A 17857-nucleotide genomic window follows, 5' to 3' on the forward strand; every position below is an offset into this window, starting at 1 on the left:
TCTACTTGTGAGGCTGCTCAGTGTCACTCAGGGGCTAACAAGAAGTCTAGGTTCATATGCTCTTGTCTCCAGACCAGCTGGGCAAAGTATTTGGGGAGGACATTACTGAGTAGACTGAAGATGACCATCTCAACGATTACCTTAGCTGAATTGACCTCTGGCTTTAACCACTGCCTGACTCTGCCCCAGAGTTTGTACATTTGGGAGTGGGATGGTTCCTCTGGGTCACACACCCACTCATGACATACCCTAGCGAGCTGATCTGGATTGATGACATACCATAGCAGCACCTCGGCTTTTAGTTTGTCATAATCACCAGCCTTCTGCTCACCGAGGTTGTAATAGGCCCGCTATGCCGATCCCCTCAAGTACAGCACTAGTAGGTGTGCCCACTCTGTACACTCCCAGTGATGACAGGTGGCTGTGTGTTTGAACATCAGTAAGTAGGCCTCAATATTGTCATCCAGGTGGAATGGCAGCAAAACCTAGGATAGTTCCATGTGGATCTCTGGCTGGAGGGCAATATGAGTTTAGTTACACACGTCCTCTTCGATAAGCTAGGTCTGTTGTTCCCCCATCTGGACTTTTAATGCCTGGATCTCAGAGGCCATGGCTTGGATGACCATAGAGTCATCCTGGGGTCATCCATCTCTGATACTCCACTTCAAATCTTGCCAACTATGTCTGTAAAAGAAAGCCAGACAATGTAAGTGTTTTGGGGCACCTTGCAGTCAACCCTGTATAATTGAATAAATGATTTTAAAGAAAACACATGTAAAACTCGAAACATGTTTTTTTGTGTCACTCAGGTCAACTGTCACGAAGGTGGCTCTTCCACTTATGAGCCATTTTGCGGGGAAGAGGTAGGTCCAGGTAAGCAGACCCCAGATGTGACATCAAAGGTGGAAAAGCAATCAATCTTCAATCATCCTTTCTGCAGAGGGAGGAAAAGAGAGATTGTTATTACCCTGTGTCACCTTCTGTTTCGGTGGAGAATTACCATCATCCAAGCTGTTAAGGTGTCTCCCATGTACACGCATGTGATAGTGTATAACTGCTGAGAGTTATCTTTATAAGTTTAAACAGACCAATTCAGAAAGCAAGCAGGGCAAATAATAAAAAAAGCTAATTCAAAGAAATACGGCAAATGCCAGTCCTTAAATCTCATTCATGTGACTGCATTGGGAAACAGCACCCAAGTGATACTGGCTAAATAAAAACCCTGTCTACAACTAAAGCTAACTGAATAACGGCAAGCATGGTGCATTGGAATAGCTGCTGCTTTGTAAAAATAGAGACCAGGGTTCAAATCCCACTTGGTCCTTGTGTGGAGTTTATATGTTCTCCCCTTATGATCACTCTGTGATGGGCTGGCACCCTGCCCAATGACTGTTTCTGCTTTGTGCCTGGTGCTTGCTGGGATCGGCTCCCTCTTCCCTGTGAACCTACTCCAGGAAACTGGGTTTAGAAGATGGATGAATGAGGAAAACCATAAAATGTTGGACTCAGGAATGGAGATGGGACCAAACCATACCACTCTTAAAAACTAAATCAATATGCGGACAAAGGTGATCTGCTTTTGCAACCCCTAACGGGAGCACCCGAATGAAGAAGAAGAAGAAGAAGTAGGAAAAAATCAGGTGTTGACTTTAGTCTTTTCTGACTTCCGATTTTGTTTCAGTTTGGTTAAAAGGTAAAACGTTTTCCCGTACAAAGACATTTGCCATGACTTGAATCATACTTTTTTGCCTTGCCCTTAAAGAACACATTAGTTATACTGTCTCTGCAAACTTAAACATAATGCATAGCCTCCCTAAACTCACTTTCACTTGGCCCTTGCTGTATTCTTTTCTGCTGGTCACTCTCAGTGAAAACCATAGGCTGTTCTGCTAATATTCCATGGGATTCCTTTTTCTTTCTCTTCATGGCTTTTCTATTTTTAGTCTTTACCTGCAGTACTAGGGGTGACATGGCAGGTTGTGACCATTTTCCAGCTACCTTAAATAGTGAGATTCTGTAGAAACTGCATGCAGACTGTATTTTCCTACCATAACCCAAGAAGCAAAAGAAGCTCTTTTCAAGGTAACAGTCAAACTACCTTATCAGAAGTTTCCACTGTTCATCTTCAGGGTGTATCATCACTACCCATCCGCATGTTCTGGGATTTGTTAATTACATTCTGGCCTTCTGAGGCAACTTGCCAGCAAGAAATGATAAATTAACAGTGCATAATGTTCTTTTACCTGAAAATATAAACTTAAAATAGGATGCATGCATATAAAGTTGATTTCCAGTCTTTGGCCCAAGGTACAATGATGAACTATCATGGTGTGGTCTTGGTGTTTGTTATGGATAAACAATGGTAACATGAAACTCTAAAATCTATTCACTTCTCTGAATCAGGTTGGGCGCTGTGTCCTTCCAAACACATCTATGTAGAAACATATGCCTGTCAACCACAAGACTCTCCCATATGCCATTAAAGTGCACATTGCTGAACTTAAGGGTATCTGCATACATTTCAGTCACACCATGTATAAATTGCAACACTTTTTATACATGGTCCAGCATTTCAGGGCACTATAATGTCTGGGACAATTGGTGTCAGAGGTGTTTGTGATTACTCAGGTGTATTTCATTGCTTTGTAAGATTCCTAGGCTTGCTTCTACTTACAGACTGACTTTGCAGCTGCCATTGCTCAACATAAGGACAAGAGTTGTGTGAATGAAAGTCAAAGAAGCTATTATGAGGCTGGAAAACAAGAATAAAACCTTTAGAGACATTAGAAAACCGTAGGATTACCTAAATCAACTGTCTGGTATATCATTAAGAAGTAAGAATGCACTGGTGAACTCAGTAATCACAAAGGGACTGGTAGGTCAAGAAAGCCCTTCACTGCTGATGACAGAAAAATTCTCACTATGGTAAAGAAAAAGCCTCAAATGCCTGTCCAACGGGTCAGAAACAGTCTGCAGGAGGCAGATGTGTATGTTTAAGAGATGACTATCTGCAGAAAACCACTAGTTTGCTACAAAAACAGGATGGCCAAATTACAGTTTGAGAAAAAAAGTACTTAAAAGAGCCTGAAAGATTTATGGAAAAAGGTATTGTGGACAGATGTGACAAAGATGAACTTATATCAGAGTGATGGCAAGAGCAAATTGTGGAGATGAAATGGAACTCCCAAGATCCAAAGCATACATCTCATCTTTTAAACATGGTGGAGGAGGTGTTATGGCTTGGGCATGTATGGCTACCACAGGTACTGACACACTTATATTCATTAATAATTTAACTGCTAATGGCAATTGCACATTGAATTCTGAGGTGAATAGAAACATATCCTCAAGTTCCAGTAATTGCCTCCAAATTCATTGGTCGGTGTTTCATCCTAAAACAATTTAATGATCCCAAACAAACTGCTAGGGCAACACAGGAGTTTTTTAAAGATAAAAAAATGAAAAAGTCATGAATGGCTAAGCAACTCACCCGATTTAAATCAAATTGAGTGTGCTTTCCATATAGTGACAAGAAAACGGAAGGGGACAAGCTCCTGAAACAAGCAGAAGTTGAAGATGGCTGAATTAGAGGGTTAGCACAGCATCACCAGAGAAGATCCTCAGCACTTGGCGATGTCTATGAATCGCAGACTTTAAGCAGTCATTGCATGCAAGGGATATGCAGGAAAGTACTGTACTAAATATGAATGATTTAATATACCTGCCATTGCTATCTCCCAAAATTTATTGTGCCCTAAAATGCAGAGACCATGTAGGAAAACTTGTAATTTCTACATGGTGTGATCAAAATGCATGAAAATACCCTTAAATTAAAGTCTGCAAAGTGTGCTTTTATCACATCTGAATTGTTTGATTTGTAATTGTAAACTGTGGAGCAATGGGGTAGGTAAAGGAAAATGTGTATTTGTCCCAAATATTATGGAGAGCACAATAGGCTTGGATTTGGAGTCCCTGGAGGGGGTGCTAGAGGGCATACCTTCTGGGGACTCCCTCGTTCTGCTGGGAGACTTCAATGCTCACGTGGGCAATGACAGTGAGACCTGGAAGGGCGTGATTGGGAGGAATGGCCCCCCCGATCTGAACCCGAGCGGTGTTTTGTTATTGGACTTCTGTGCTCGTCACGGATTGTCCATAACGAACACCATGTTCAAGCATAGGGGTGTTCATATGTGCACTTGGCACCAGGACACCCTAGGCCTCAGTTCGATGATCGACTTTGTGGTCGTGTCGTCGGACTTGCGGCCACATGTCTTGGACACTCGGGTGAAGAGAGGGGCGGAGCTGTCAACTGATCACCACCTGGTGGTGAGTTGGCTTCGATGGTGGGGGAGGATGCCGGTCAGGCGTGGTAGGCCCAAACGTGTTGTGAGGGTCTGCTGGGAACGTCTGGCAGAGCCCCCTGTCAGAAGTAGCTTCAACTCCCACCTCCGGCAGAACTTCGACCATGTCCCGAGGGAGGTGGGGGACATTGAGTCCGAATGGGCCATGTTCCGTGCCTCTATTGTTGAGGCGGCTGACCGGAGTTGTGGCCGTAAGGTGGTCGGTGCCTGTCGTGGCGGCAATCCCCGAACCCGTTGGTGGACACCGGTGGTGAAGGATGCCGTCAAGCTGAAGAAGGAGTCCTACAGGACCCTTTTGTCCTGTGGGACCCTGGAGGCAGCTGATAGGTACCGGCAGGCCAAGCGGAATGCGGCTTTGGTGGTTGCTGAGGCAAAAACTCGGGCGTGGGAGGAGTTTGGGGATGCCATGGAGAACGACTTTCGGATGGCTTCGAGGAGATTCTGGTCCACCATCCGGCGTCTCAGGAAGGGGAAGCAGTGCAGTGTCAACACTGTATATGGTGGGGATGGTGCGCTGCTGACCTCGACTCGGGACGTTGTGGGTCGGTGGGGGGAGTACTTCGAAGACCTCCTCAATCCCATTAACATGCCTTCCAATGAGGAAGCAGAGCCTGGGGACTCAGAGGTGGACTCCCCCATCTCTGGGACTGAGGTCACCGAGGTGGTCAAAAAACTCCTTGGTGGCAGGGCCCCGGGGGTGGATGAGATACGCCCGGAGTTCCTCAAGGCTCTGGATGTTGTAGGACTGTCTTGGTTGACACGCCTCTGCAACATCGCATGGACATCAGGGACAGTGCCTCTGGATTGGCAGACCGGGGTGGTGATCCCCCTCTTTAAGAAGGGGGTTCGGAGGGTGTGTTCCAACTACAGAGGGATCACACTCCTCAGCCTCCCTGGAAAAGTCTATTCAGGGGTCCTGGAGAGGAGGGTCCGTCGGATAGTCGAGCCTCGGATTCAGGAGGAACAGTGTGGTTTTCGTCCTGGTCGCGGAACAGTGGACCAGCTCTATACCCTTAGCAGGGTCCTGGAGGGTGCATGGGAGTTTGCCCAACCAGTCTACATGTGTTTTGTGGACTTGGAAAAGGCATTCGACCGTGTCCCTCGGGGAATCCTGTGGGGGGTACTCCGAGAGTATGGGGTACCGGCCCCCCTGATAAGGGCTGTTCGGTCCCTGTACGATCGGTGCCAGAGCTTGGTCCGCATTGCCGGCAGTAAGTCGAACCCGTTTCCAGTGAGAGTTGGACTCCGCCAGGGCTGCCCTTTGTCACCGATTCTGTTCATAACTTTTATGGACAGAATTTCTAGGCGCAGCCAGGGCGTTGAGGGGGTCCGGTTTGGTGGGCTCAGGATTGGGTCACTGCTTTTTGCAGATGATGTTGTCCTGTTTGCTTCATCAGGCCGTGATCTTCAGCTCTCTCTGGATCGGTTCGCAGCCGAGTGTGAAGCGGCAGGGATGAGAATCAGCACCTCCAAATCCGAGACCATGGTCCTCAGCCGGAAAAGGGTGGAGTGCCCTCTAAGGGTTGGTAGCGAGATCCTGCCTCAAGTGGAGGAGTTCAAGTATCTCGGGATCTTGTTCACGAGTGAGGGAAGAATGGAGCGTGAGATCGACAGGCGGATCGGTGCGGCATCCGCAGTAATGCGGGCGCTGCATCGGTCTGTCGTGGTGAAAAAGGAGCTGAGCCGCAAAGCGAAGCTCTCAATTTACCAGTCGATCTATGTTCCTACCCTCACCTATGGTCATGAACTATGGGTAGTGACCGAAAGAACGAGATCGCGAATACAAGCGGCTGAAATGAGTTTCCTCCGCAGGGTGTCTGGGCTTTCCCTTAAAGATAGGGTGAGAAGATCAGTCATCCGGGAGGGGCTCAGAGTAGAGCCGCTGCTCCTCCGCATCGAGAGGAGTCAGATGAGGTGGCTCGGGCATCTGATCAGGATGCCTCCTGGACGCCTCCCTGGTGAGGTGTTCCGGGCACGTCCAACCGGGAGGAGGCCCCAGGGAAGACCCAGGACACGTTGGAGGGACTATGTCTCTCGACTGGCCTGGGAACGCCTTGGGATTCTCCCGGAAGAGCTAGAAGAAGTGGCCAGGGAGAGGGAAGTCTGGGCATCTCTGCTCAAGCTGCTGCCCCCGCGACCCGACCTCGGATAAGCGGGAGACAATGGATGGATGGATGGACAAAAGGCTTGAACATTTATTTAGCTTTGCAGGATAATGCCAGTGAGAAGAAAAAAGTGCAAGATTACAAGAAAGTGATGTTCAAGAATGGACTGCTGTCCTGGTGTCTTGCTTGAAGAATATATTGATAAAACAACTGCTGCTGGAAAACACAGTGACATTTACTTCTGGATGTGCAGGCATTTGTTTTATAAACTAATGTGGGTTCACAAACATTTATTAATAATTTCCTTGTGTGTTTATAAAGTCTAACTAACGTGAGTTCAAAAATGTATATTTTACATTTCCTTGTGTATTCGAATACACTAATGCTAAGCCAAAATTAACAATAAACACATACCACTGTTTTCTAATGACTATAATACTATTTAGAAAAAAAATGTAAGAGTTGAACCAGTTAAAGAAATGATAATTTTTTAAAATACTTCTCAGTGTGTGATTTATTTATTTATTTTTTTGGATTTGCAATTGTGCATTACAAAGCATTGTTAAAATTCTTTTAAAGTACAAATAGAAAAACTATGATCATCACTTCTGATAACAGCTTAAATTGGGTACAGACTGGCTTGTACCAGCTGTAAAGCCACGTTTTTACAACTTAAGAGTCACACTTTAACTTGGATGTAGTAACACAAACCGGTTTGCTTTCTACGCTGTCAGCTGAATGAATTGCTCAATTGACAATGTTGGCAAGGCTGCTGTAGTCTGAACCTGTGGGCGTGTAAGTTTAACAGGGCATCACAGCCCACAGTCTCAGGCTTAATAAGCCACATGAGATCAGGCAATGATTCCTTTATTTCCATTTTTGTAAGAGCTTGCTTTCCAGATCTTTCTTGGAGGTGGTCAACTTTAAGAGCTTGGTTTGTGGAGTGAATGCAGATGTCATATCCATCTGTATGTCCATTAAACAGATCACTTTCATACTCTTACTCCATTAGGTGCTTGCTAAAGAAGGCATAAAGAATAAACTAGACTGTAACCATAGGAACTGCATGAGGCAAATTATTGATGTAACCAGGATGAAATTATTTAAAAAGAGATTATGGGAAAGGGAGGCTGTACAAGAAGTGCGAGGCTAAGGATGTGGTTGAACAGTATCAAGGTATTTTACTTTCCCATTTTATAACTTGCCAGCTTAACCTGACAGATTAATTCCATTACACCACTCCTCACCTCCCCATCTTGTCATATATTTGTAGTCTTTGTGTGGCACAAATCAAAAGAGTTTCTAGGGCTGTTCTCCCTTTAGTGTATCTTCTTAACATTTTTATTCCAGCCTGTTCAAATTCAATTTCAATAGTCAACTATTACCAGTACATGTGTCATTATTTTTTTTTTGATCTCATTCATTCATTAATATTCCAAAATTGCTTATTCCAATAAAACAGATTATATGATTTTTTAAGTTTTTAAAGATAAAAATTGTTTATATAGTGACTATAAAATGTATTCAGCCTCTTCAATCTTTAGAATATATTATCGTGCTACAAAATAGAATCTTAATGTATTTTTGCCATTGTCCAATATAAAAAGCTAGTATCAAAGTGTATACAAAAGTCTATGATCCTACAGATCAGTTTAAATAAATTATAAAAACCAAATAACTGATTACATAAGTATGTATTCCTCTTGAATGTATTAAATGTATTTTGGGAAAGGTGGTAAGGCTGCTTCCTCCCAGCTACAGAATAAAAGGTATAAAGCCTAAACTGAGCACTGCCTGTATAGATTTTACACGTCCTCTCCATGTCAGCATGATGTTTTTTCAGGATACTCCAGTTTACTCCCACATTTCAAATAATTGGTAAATTTAAACTTGCTCCCTAAGAGTGAATGTGCGTAAATGTGCATACAGAGAGAACAAACAAAGTTAAACAGGACAAGAATTTAACCTCAGTCTCCTGGAGCTACAAGGTATCAGTACTAGTTATGGGCAGTCATAAAAACATTTATTATTTAATAAATCAACTACTGTGTAACAGAAATACTATTGCTAATTTACACTTATCATACAGTAATCCATAGCAGTCATACCACATGCACTTCAGAACAGGTCATCCACCTGAAGCTAAGAATGTTCAGTCCTGGCCAGGATTTGGATGGGAGACCATCTAGGAAAAGTTTGGGTAACTGCTGAAAGAGACATTGGCATGGCCAGCAGGGGGTGCTTACCCTGTGGTCTGAAGGTGGATCCCAATGCCCCAGCACAGTGACGGGATACTGTCCATTGGATGACATAAAATTGAGGTCCTGACTCTCTAGCCATAAAAGGTTCCTGTGCATCCTTGGTAAAAAGCAGGGTATATCCCAATGTCCAGCCTAAATTCCCCACCATGGCCTAGTTATTCTGGCCCCCTAATCATCCTATGTCTCTAATTGACTATCTCTCTCACCACTTCACCACCTAACAGCTAATGTGGGGTGAGCATACTGGTGCAAAAAATGGCTGCCATCAGGTCATCCAGGTGGATGTTGAACATTATTGGTGGCTCCGAACTCACTGAAACACTTTTGAGTAATGAGAAAAAGCGCAATATAAATGTAAAGTATCGTTATTAATCAGATGAATATTATAACTAGTAAAATCCTTATTAAAGAATGTCTAATATATGATGTTTTCTTTCAGATTCCATGTACTGTAATGGGAGGTGTTGTTCTATTTAGTATCCATAAACTCTACAGTTCAAAATTGTATATAGGCTTCTCCAAATGAAGTATACATCTTAATTGTTTTCTAAAGTCATGTTCTGTGAAGCTTGTTGAACCAAAGTAAGTTGCCTTTGGATAAACATGGTTGATTCTATATGAACTACCTGACATCAGTAATTTGCATGATACTTTATCAATAATTTGCCACTGTTCTACTTGTGTCTAGTTTTACTTACCCTTGCCATATATCTTGCTTGTTGTTATTGCAATACTGATTATTCTGGCCAAGGATTGTTTGTAAACTATTTGTCAGCAATCATTAAGCAGGTTCTTTGGGTGACCTGCAGTACAGGTGATATATGTGCTAGCTTAGGTCTTACCCCCAGGGTGACAATGCATATAGCATAGGCAGTTTAGAACATTAGGCTCATAGTGATGATGAAATGTTTATTCCACCTCTACCAGGATGAGGCAGTAATTCAAAACTTGATCAAAGGGAGATGTAAATTTAAAATTTTGAATAGGTCAAGCACCCAACCCATCTACAAGGGCTGAAGCTGTTAAACCAGAAGCCAAGAAGAATCACAGTCTAGCTTTCATCTAGGGTAATTACTGTACTGCAATGATACTTCTTTGATGTTCATTTTTCAAAATTAACAAAACATTGTCCAGCATACAGTATATGTTAAGGCAGCAATAAGAACACGAAAATGTATCTGAACATTATTAACTTGTCATTTATAAATAATACATAATGTGTCAGAGTGAAATAATTTTAAGTTTTGAGTTTCTTCCTGCGGCAGGGAACCTGGTTATATAAATGTCGTCCCAGTAGAAAGAAGCTCTTAGTACACTTTTAATATTCATTTGCAGAATCTTAAACCTTTCAATTTATTCTTCTGATTTAAGCAGAATTGACTCCTGCAAGACTTTATTGTTAACATATTCAAATAGTTAACTTATCTCTCTACAGTTAAATCAAAATAAGCCAGGAAGTATCATACCTAGAACTAAGAAGTATGGCCATAACACTCTCTAGTCACATTGATGGTTTATTACACTTGCTTATAGCTATTTTTAAAGACAATTTTAAAATTCTTCTTTTGACATATAAGTTGTACATGGCCTAGACCCCTTACTTTAGTGCACACATTAATTCCTTAGAGTGTACATTTGAATCACAAAATGCAAGGCTACCTGAACTTTTAAGGAGCCAGAGCCTTTAATTATAGGGAAACCAAACTGTGTTATTGTCTACTTACCAATTTTAGAGAAACCCATCAGTCTCAACATTTAAATGAAGGCTGAAGACTCAATACTTAAGCATATTTTTTCCTTCAGTTTCCTTTCTATGCTCTGAATCCTACCGTGGCACCTGTTTTTTCTTGGAGTGGAAGTGTCATTGTCAATAATTAACCTACGGTCAGATCGTCATAGTATTCTGGGCCTGTGCTATGGTCCACTGCAGACTGTTGCTGAAGTTGCACACTGGAATGTGGGACTCATAGAACAAAAAGGCTACATTTTAATTATATTTTTTACTAGTATCACACACATATGCTGTACATATAAAATATACACAGTATTCTTAGCAATCATTTTATAGATGAGTTACAGAGCCCTCACCTCTTGCTAGCCCATCCTTAAGTTACCTTTGAATGAACACCTTGTCCTCATCTATTAGCCAGGTGCATTCTGCCTGTCTAACAGTACGTCCTGGAACTTTTTGCCAGGATTAGTCTCACTCAAATCTCTTAACATGGTTGTCAAGCTATCACTGTCCTCTAGAGGTGCCTGTTAGACCAAAACTTGCCGTGTGTTACCCAGGAGGTGCACTTACCTGAGGGGACCTTTTAGCGCACTATATTTAAAAATCAAGCATTCAAAGCAGAACTCACTGCATATGAATGTGGGTTTGTTTGATGAATAATACAAAAGTATCACATAAAACAGGAAGTCAGCTATCCTAGCATTCAATTTCCTGGATTTTTAAGTAATCTTTTTTTTTTTCTTCTTATACAATTTCTTGTATTAGGAATTTGTTAGTTTTTGCATACCCCTTGGGGTCAGAGCGCAGGGTCAGCCATTGTACAGCGCCCCTGGAGCAATTACAGGTTAAGGGTCTTGCTCAAGGGCCCAGCGGAGTAGCATCTCATTTGGCAGTGACGGAGATTCTAACCGGCAACCTTCTGGATACCAGCGCAGATCCTTAGCCTCAGAGCCACCACTCCACCCAATACAGTATTCCAAGTAATAATGTAGGAGAAATAAAACAAAATATAACTGGAGTGGAAGGAAAGATGAACACAAGTTGAAAGGTTAGGAACCAACACAGTATGCCCTGTCTTAAATATAAAAACAAATTGTACAAATAAAATATTGTACCACTGCCATTAAAAAATATTTGCCCTCTTTCTCTCTCACACCTTATTTGGAAACTTGCCCAAATAAAAGACACCGACTTCTGTCGGACAGCTCTTTATATATCCTTGAGGGACTGCAGGGCGTGGTCAGGCTACTGACAGCTGTCCTTTGGAGCTGCAGAAGCAAATACAAGGTCGTAAGCCACAGCGCCCCCTCCATTGGTAGTATTGCTTTCATTATTATCACCTTGTAGACGCCCTATATGCTCATGTGTGACACTGTGTGACGCTGAAATCAAATCAAATACAGTAATATATTTTAAACAATTTAATATTAATTATACGGTGATGCTGTGGTTAGCAATGTTGCCTCAACGTTCCAGTATCTTTAGTTCTGGTCATTATTTGTGTGTAGTTTTCATAATTTCCTTGTTTGTGTGAGCAGTTTCTTCCGGGTACTCAAGTTTGCTCCCACATCTCCAGGGATGCGTTGATTAAATTGAATGGTAATTCCAAGCAGTATTTGTGTGTGTGTGTTTGAGTGGGCAATGTGATGACTGGTGCTGTCTAAATATCTGGTTCCCGAATTATACCCAGAGCTGCTCAAAAAGGCTGCATTCCAACGTATTAGACAGGGAATTAAGTTCGCCATCGCAATGTTGTTATATTGTAGTTAGGAACACATGAAAATAAGTGGTTACTGTTACAATTGATGTTTCCACTCTCTCTGCCAAAGGTGACTTCAAATTTCATCTGTAATTATATTCCGTAGCTGGAAAAACAATGGTGATTCGACACAAATCAAATCATTTCAAGATTTTGGGGTTTAGGCTTGGGGGTTTGCAAGCCAACTGTAAAACAAAATTGCATTTTTTGGAGACATGACCATACTGCTACATAAGGTCACATATTATACATTATTCGTAATATAACGTTACAATAAACCCAAATTTCACTTAAAATAACACCTTTAAAACTTTCAAATTCTGAAAAGTACACAAGTTCCGCTAACGATAATGAAATGAGAGAAAACGTTTTTGTCTGCTTATTGTAGATCTGGGTTAATTGTTTTGACAAAGATGCAGTTTAGGTGGGTTGGCGATGCTAAATTTGCCCTTGATGTGTGTATGTGTGTGTTTTCCCTGCGATGGCTATCGTCCTGTACAGTGATTGTCCCGGTCTTGAACAAAATCCCTGTGTCCTTGCTCCTTATAAGTGCGTTTAGACGGATGGATTGATAGAAAGTTGAAGCGATTTACATTCCTATTTATTTCATCAAAGCGATATTGTTGTTTATTAAATATTTCGTCACGGTGGTTTGTTCAAACCGTAGCACCGCTGTTTGCACAGACAGCACATTCAGCCATGAGACGCGGACACACACTTGCGCGCGACTTTGCAGACAAGTACATAGCGGCTCGAGGAGCAGTCTGCCGACGGGAGCGGCTATACGACATGTATGACATGTGAGCCATTCTCCCCCACCCCCTTTAAACTCCACCTATTACAGCTAGCCAAGGTTCAGCTCCTTCTTAGAACTACTACACGATCACAATCTTTGTCCTGCTTTGCGTCTTAAAAATGACTCTTCGGCAGGAGGAGATTCTTTAAGTTTATGTAAAAAATCCATTAGCAGACTCCCGACTTTCGATCCCTGAGCAGACACTTCTTTAACAAAACTGTTTTTTATTGTATGGGGTAATGGAATTTTTGTAGATTGTATTTTGTAATGTGTAAATAAAACTTACTTTTGCAAAAAATGTATGAGTGAGTGACAAATCCATCGTGTTACTCCGCATTATCAAATTATTATCAAACCACCCTTCATAAAGTAAACAGTGTGAGAAACGGAGTCTGTGGGATTAAGAGAGTAAGTGTTGGAAATTGTGTATGTGTAATGTGGAAAGTTGGGAAAACATCTGCATTCTGTTAAAGGTGCTCCGAATTGACGTCCGTGCTGTTGCCCACTTTCATACTCTTGGTGCTCAGGGATACTGTGTAGGAAGCTTAAAACGGGGCTGTGGCTACTTCAGTGTCTGACACGCGCAGACACCGAAAAACACAGAAATATCCAAGGGCGTGGACACATACGCGCAAACACGAAGCACACACACACACACAAACTGCCGCGGCAGAAAAACAGCAGTGACTGCCAACCCCCAGAAGGCGGCGTACTTTTCGCGTATCTGCCATCGCACTGCCCCAAACAGAGTTTTTACATTAATCTTACGAAGATTTCAGAAACCTAAGCAATTTTAGAAAGTAAGATGATCACGTGAAGCAAAGACATCATTAGTCACCCAGGAAAACAGGCAGTTGAGGGTAATGTTCTGCTGTTATCCGGATCATACCAGAACACTGCTTTTGCGGATCAGCGTTTTTTTTTTTGTCATGCTGAAGCCTTCTGCTAAAACCGTTTAAATGTATTTTTTCCATTATCTGACAACACTCAGTACCACAGAATAACAAAGTGAAAACTGGATTTTAGAAATGTTTACCATTCATTAAAAATAGAAAAGTGAAATATCATATTGACAGTTAAGTATTCAGATCCTTTGCTATGGCACTTGAAATTTGGCTCAGATGCAGCCCATTCTATTGATCATCATTGAGATGTTCTGCACCTTGATTGAATTCCACCTGTGGTCAGTTCAATTGATTGGACATGATTAGGAAAGGCACACATCCGTCTATAGGAGGTTCTACAGTTAGATAGATAGATAGATAGATAGATAGATAGATAGATAGATAGATAGATAGATAGATAGATAGATAGATACTTTATTAATCCCAATGGGAAATTCACATTGATAATAATATGATAATCAGTTGATAATGTTAACAGACCAAAAACCAACCCATGAGGTCAAGGGCACTGCCAGCAGAGCTTAAAGACAGGATTGTGTTGAGGCTCTGATCTGAGGAAGGCTACAAACAATTTCGGCACAACTGAAGATTCCCAAGAGCACAGTGACCTCCATAATTCTTAAACAGAAAAAGTTTTGGACAACCATAACTTTTCCTAGAGATAGCTGCCTAGCCAAACTGAGCAATCATGGGAGAAGCATCCTGGTTGAGCTCCAGAGAACCTGTGTGGACTTTGGAAAAACTTCCGGGACAACCACTACTGCAACACCTGATTAATCTGGGCTTTGTAGCAGAGTGTCAGGGTGACACATGAAAGCCTGCTTGAAATTTGCAAAAAGGCACACAAAGGACTCAGGAAACAAGATTATCTGTTCTGTTGAAACAAATAATTAAATTGTTTGGCCTTAGTTCTAAGTGGGACATCTGGAGGAAACTAGGCACACCTCATCACCTGTGTAATACCATTCCAGTGGTTAGTGTGGTGGCAGCATCATTCTGTGGATTTATTTTTGGGAGTGAGAGACTAGTCAAGGTAGAGGGAAGGCTGAACAGAGCAAAGTACAGAGATATACTTTATGTAAACTTGCTCCAGAGTGCAGTGGACCTCAGAATTGGCCGAAGGTTCATCTTCCAACAGGATAATGACATAAAGCAAAGACATCACAAGATTGGCTTAGAGACAACTCTGGGAATGTCTGTAAGATGCCAGCAGGGCCAGGACTTGAACCCAACTGAACATCTCTGAAGAGACCTGAAAATAACTGTCCCCTAATGATCTTCATTCACCCTGGGAGAGTTTGTGAGGATTTTCAGAGAAGAATGACAGAAAATCCAAGTGTGCAAAGCTTGTCACGTCATACCCCAGAACACTCCAGATTGTAATTGCTGTTCAACAAAATAGTAATTATTGGCTCTGAATACTTGTGTCGCCATGATATTTTTTTTAATTCTAAAGAAATTTGCAAACATTTCTAAAATATTACTTTTGCTTTGTTATGCTGGGGTACTGAGTGTTGCTTGATAAATGAAAAATGAATTTAAATGATTTCAGGGCAAGGTTTCAACATAACAAAATGTGTAAAAAGTGAATGAATGGGTCTGACTATTTTCTGAAGGCATGTTTTGACCACTTTTAGGTCTAGCTTAAACTATTAGTATTTTTTTAGCACTTGTTTATAAATAAAAGTTTTAGCAACATTTCAGCCACTTTGTTCACTTTATTATTATTACCATCTTGTTCAAATCTGTTTTGTCTTTATAATATATAACAGTATACCTTTTTTATTGAAACACATCAAGCTACATTCAATATATATGATATATAAATTAATGTAATATTAATAAGCACTGATTAAAATTAATGTTCGATTTCATATTCAAATCTCTCTATATTCTGATCCCTCATTTTTAATAGGTAGGTTATGGTTAGAGTGTCTTGGCAGACTGAGGGGCAAGACAGCAGTGAGCTTTAGATTAGTCACCAGTTTCTCACAATAAAGAATGTAGGTTTAGATTTATGACTTTATACTTGTAAACACATACATAATTTGAGGCTAAAAAGAAAGTAATTAATTTGCCATATACAGATTTGCTTAATCCGGCCTTAGTCGTACACCAGTTTGCCAGTCAGTATAAAGACTATTAGGCTTAAAGTGAAAAAACCTTGAATCCAAGAAATGACACAAAAAATAGTATAGTAACCCAGGACTAAAATATATTATTCTATCAAAGCAGTGCATAATGTACATTTTTAATTTATGTAAATGAACTTTCTGCCTTTGCACCACAAAAAAGAAAATCAAAATTTTGCATTAAATAAAATACAGTGGAAGATATTGTCTAAAATGGATAAAGGAACAATGCTTAACCAATTATATATGTAAAAGGGACTTCACACCTTCTACACGCTTAAAGTTCTTCCTTCATCCTTCCTACGAAATGATATAGTACATCCTTGTTTTTGGCCAAATAAAATGTATACCATAACCCAAAATTTTACTTTCCTATATCTCCTATATCTGACAACAGTTTCAGAAATACCTTTATTTATTTATGTGATGTTTTGAGCGGCAGGTATCTCTTTTAAATAGTCAAAAATACTCAAGTATATGCTGCCAGGCACCACTAAGTCAGCATATTTGGAAGCCTGTTTTCTTGTGATTTTTCCAGTTAGCCGCTGATGTAGTAAACATGTATAAGAGCATTTTTTCCCTTTCAAGAGTTTTACGGACTTTTACATTTTTTTGCCAAAACAAACAAGCGAGGAATGATCACAGGCAGAGCATCCAGCAATAAAAGAAATGACAGGACCACAAGTTAAAACCTTCTTTTACACAGGACCCATCTGCTGTATGCTGGATCTTCTTCTGACTCCCTGATGGTGTACCTACTAACAAGGCTGCTTCATTTTCACCAGTTTCTCATTTTCTCAGATGATTTTTTTTTCACCCGACAGTCAATATTTACCCAAATCATCATCCACCTCCTGAATCTACACTCACTCAAGTTCCGGTTGGTTTTGTGGTAGTTTTTAATCCCTATCCAGAAGTAAACAAGAGCATGAGAATCAAAAGGCTGCATGGCCTTCAGATCACAGCATCTTCTAGAAAGTTCTGGTGTCCCTGCACCCCTCAACACTAAACAACCCTTAACAGTCTGCCTTTTTTTCCCCTACCATCTGCAGCATGTGACGTCTCTTTCAGCTGCTACCAGTTCACCTATAATGTAGATTTCTGCTAACCTCCAGCCTGAGCTTCCTTGACATGCTATGTACACTCAGAGTCTAGCACTGTCAATATACATCTTTCAACCCTGCCATGAGCAGGTACCTTTTAGTTAGCATCTCTCTTGTTGGCTTTGTACCCATTTCATGCTATGTGATGTTGCATGAATATCAGACAAAATGCTTATTTTGTGTGTGACTGCCAATCAATCCTAGGTCTAACTGTGAAACTTCCATCAGTGGTCATGCTGAGGTCACTCTTAAATACTCTTTTTGTTTTCTTTTCTAGTGTAATCCTTTAAATCTGTAACTACATTCCAAGTCTTCTGCATAAACTGAAGAGACTGATACATTGCTGTCCTAGAAATTATCTAAGATACTGTATATTCTTTTTAAACAGTCAAAAGCGCTGATTCTCACTAAACAATTACTGTTACTTGAATACCATGGTACTATAATGGTTGGTGCTGTAGGCTGTTGTTTCCTGGGAGCTGGCTTTGATTGCTGCCAAATCAATTTAGCAGTAGTAGTAGTAGTATTATATAGTATCGTGAAATTCTTAGTTGCAGGACTGATCAACATGCAATATACCACCATTTTCTGGTGCAAATGATAAACAAGAATGTACAGTATTAAAATACAAAACTTAATTTTGTCAAATAGAAAACACAAATCATACCTGATGGATGTGTGTAGATAAAGCTGTGAACCAGGT

The sequence above is a fragment of the Erpetoichthys calabaricus genome, chromosome 8 (genome assembly GCF_900747795.2).
Source record: "Erpetoichthys calabaricus chromosome 8, fErpCal1.3, whole genome shotgun sequence".
NCBI lineage: Eukaryota > Metazoa > Chordata > Cladistia > Polypteriformes > Polypteridae > Erpetoichthys > Erpetoichthys calabaricus.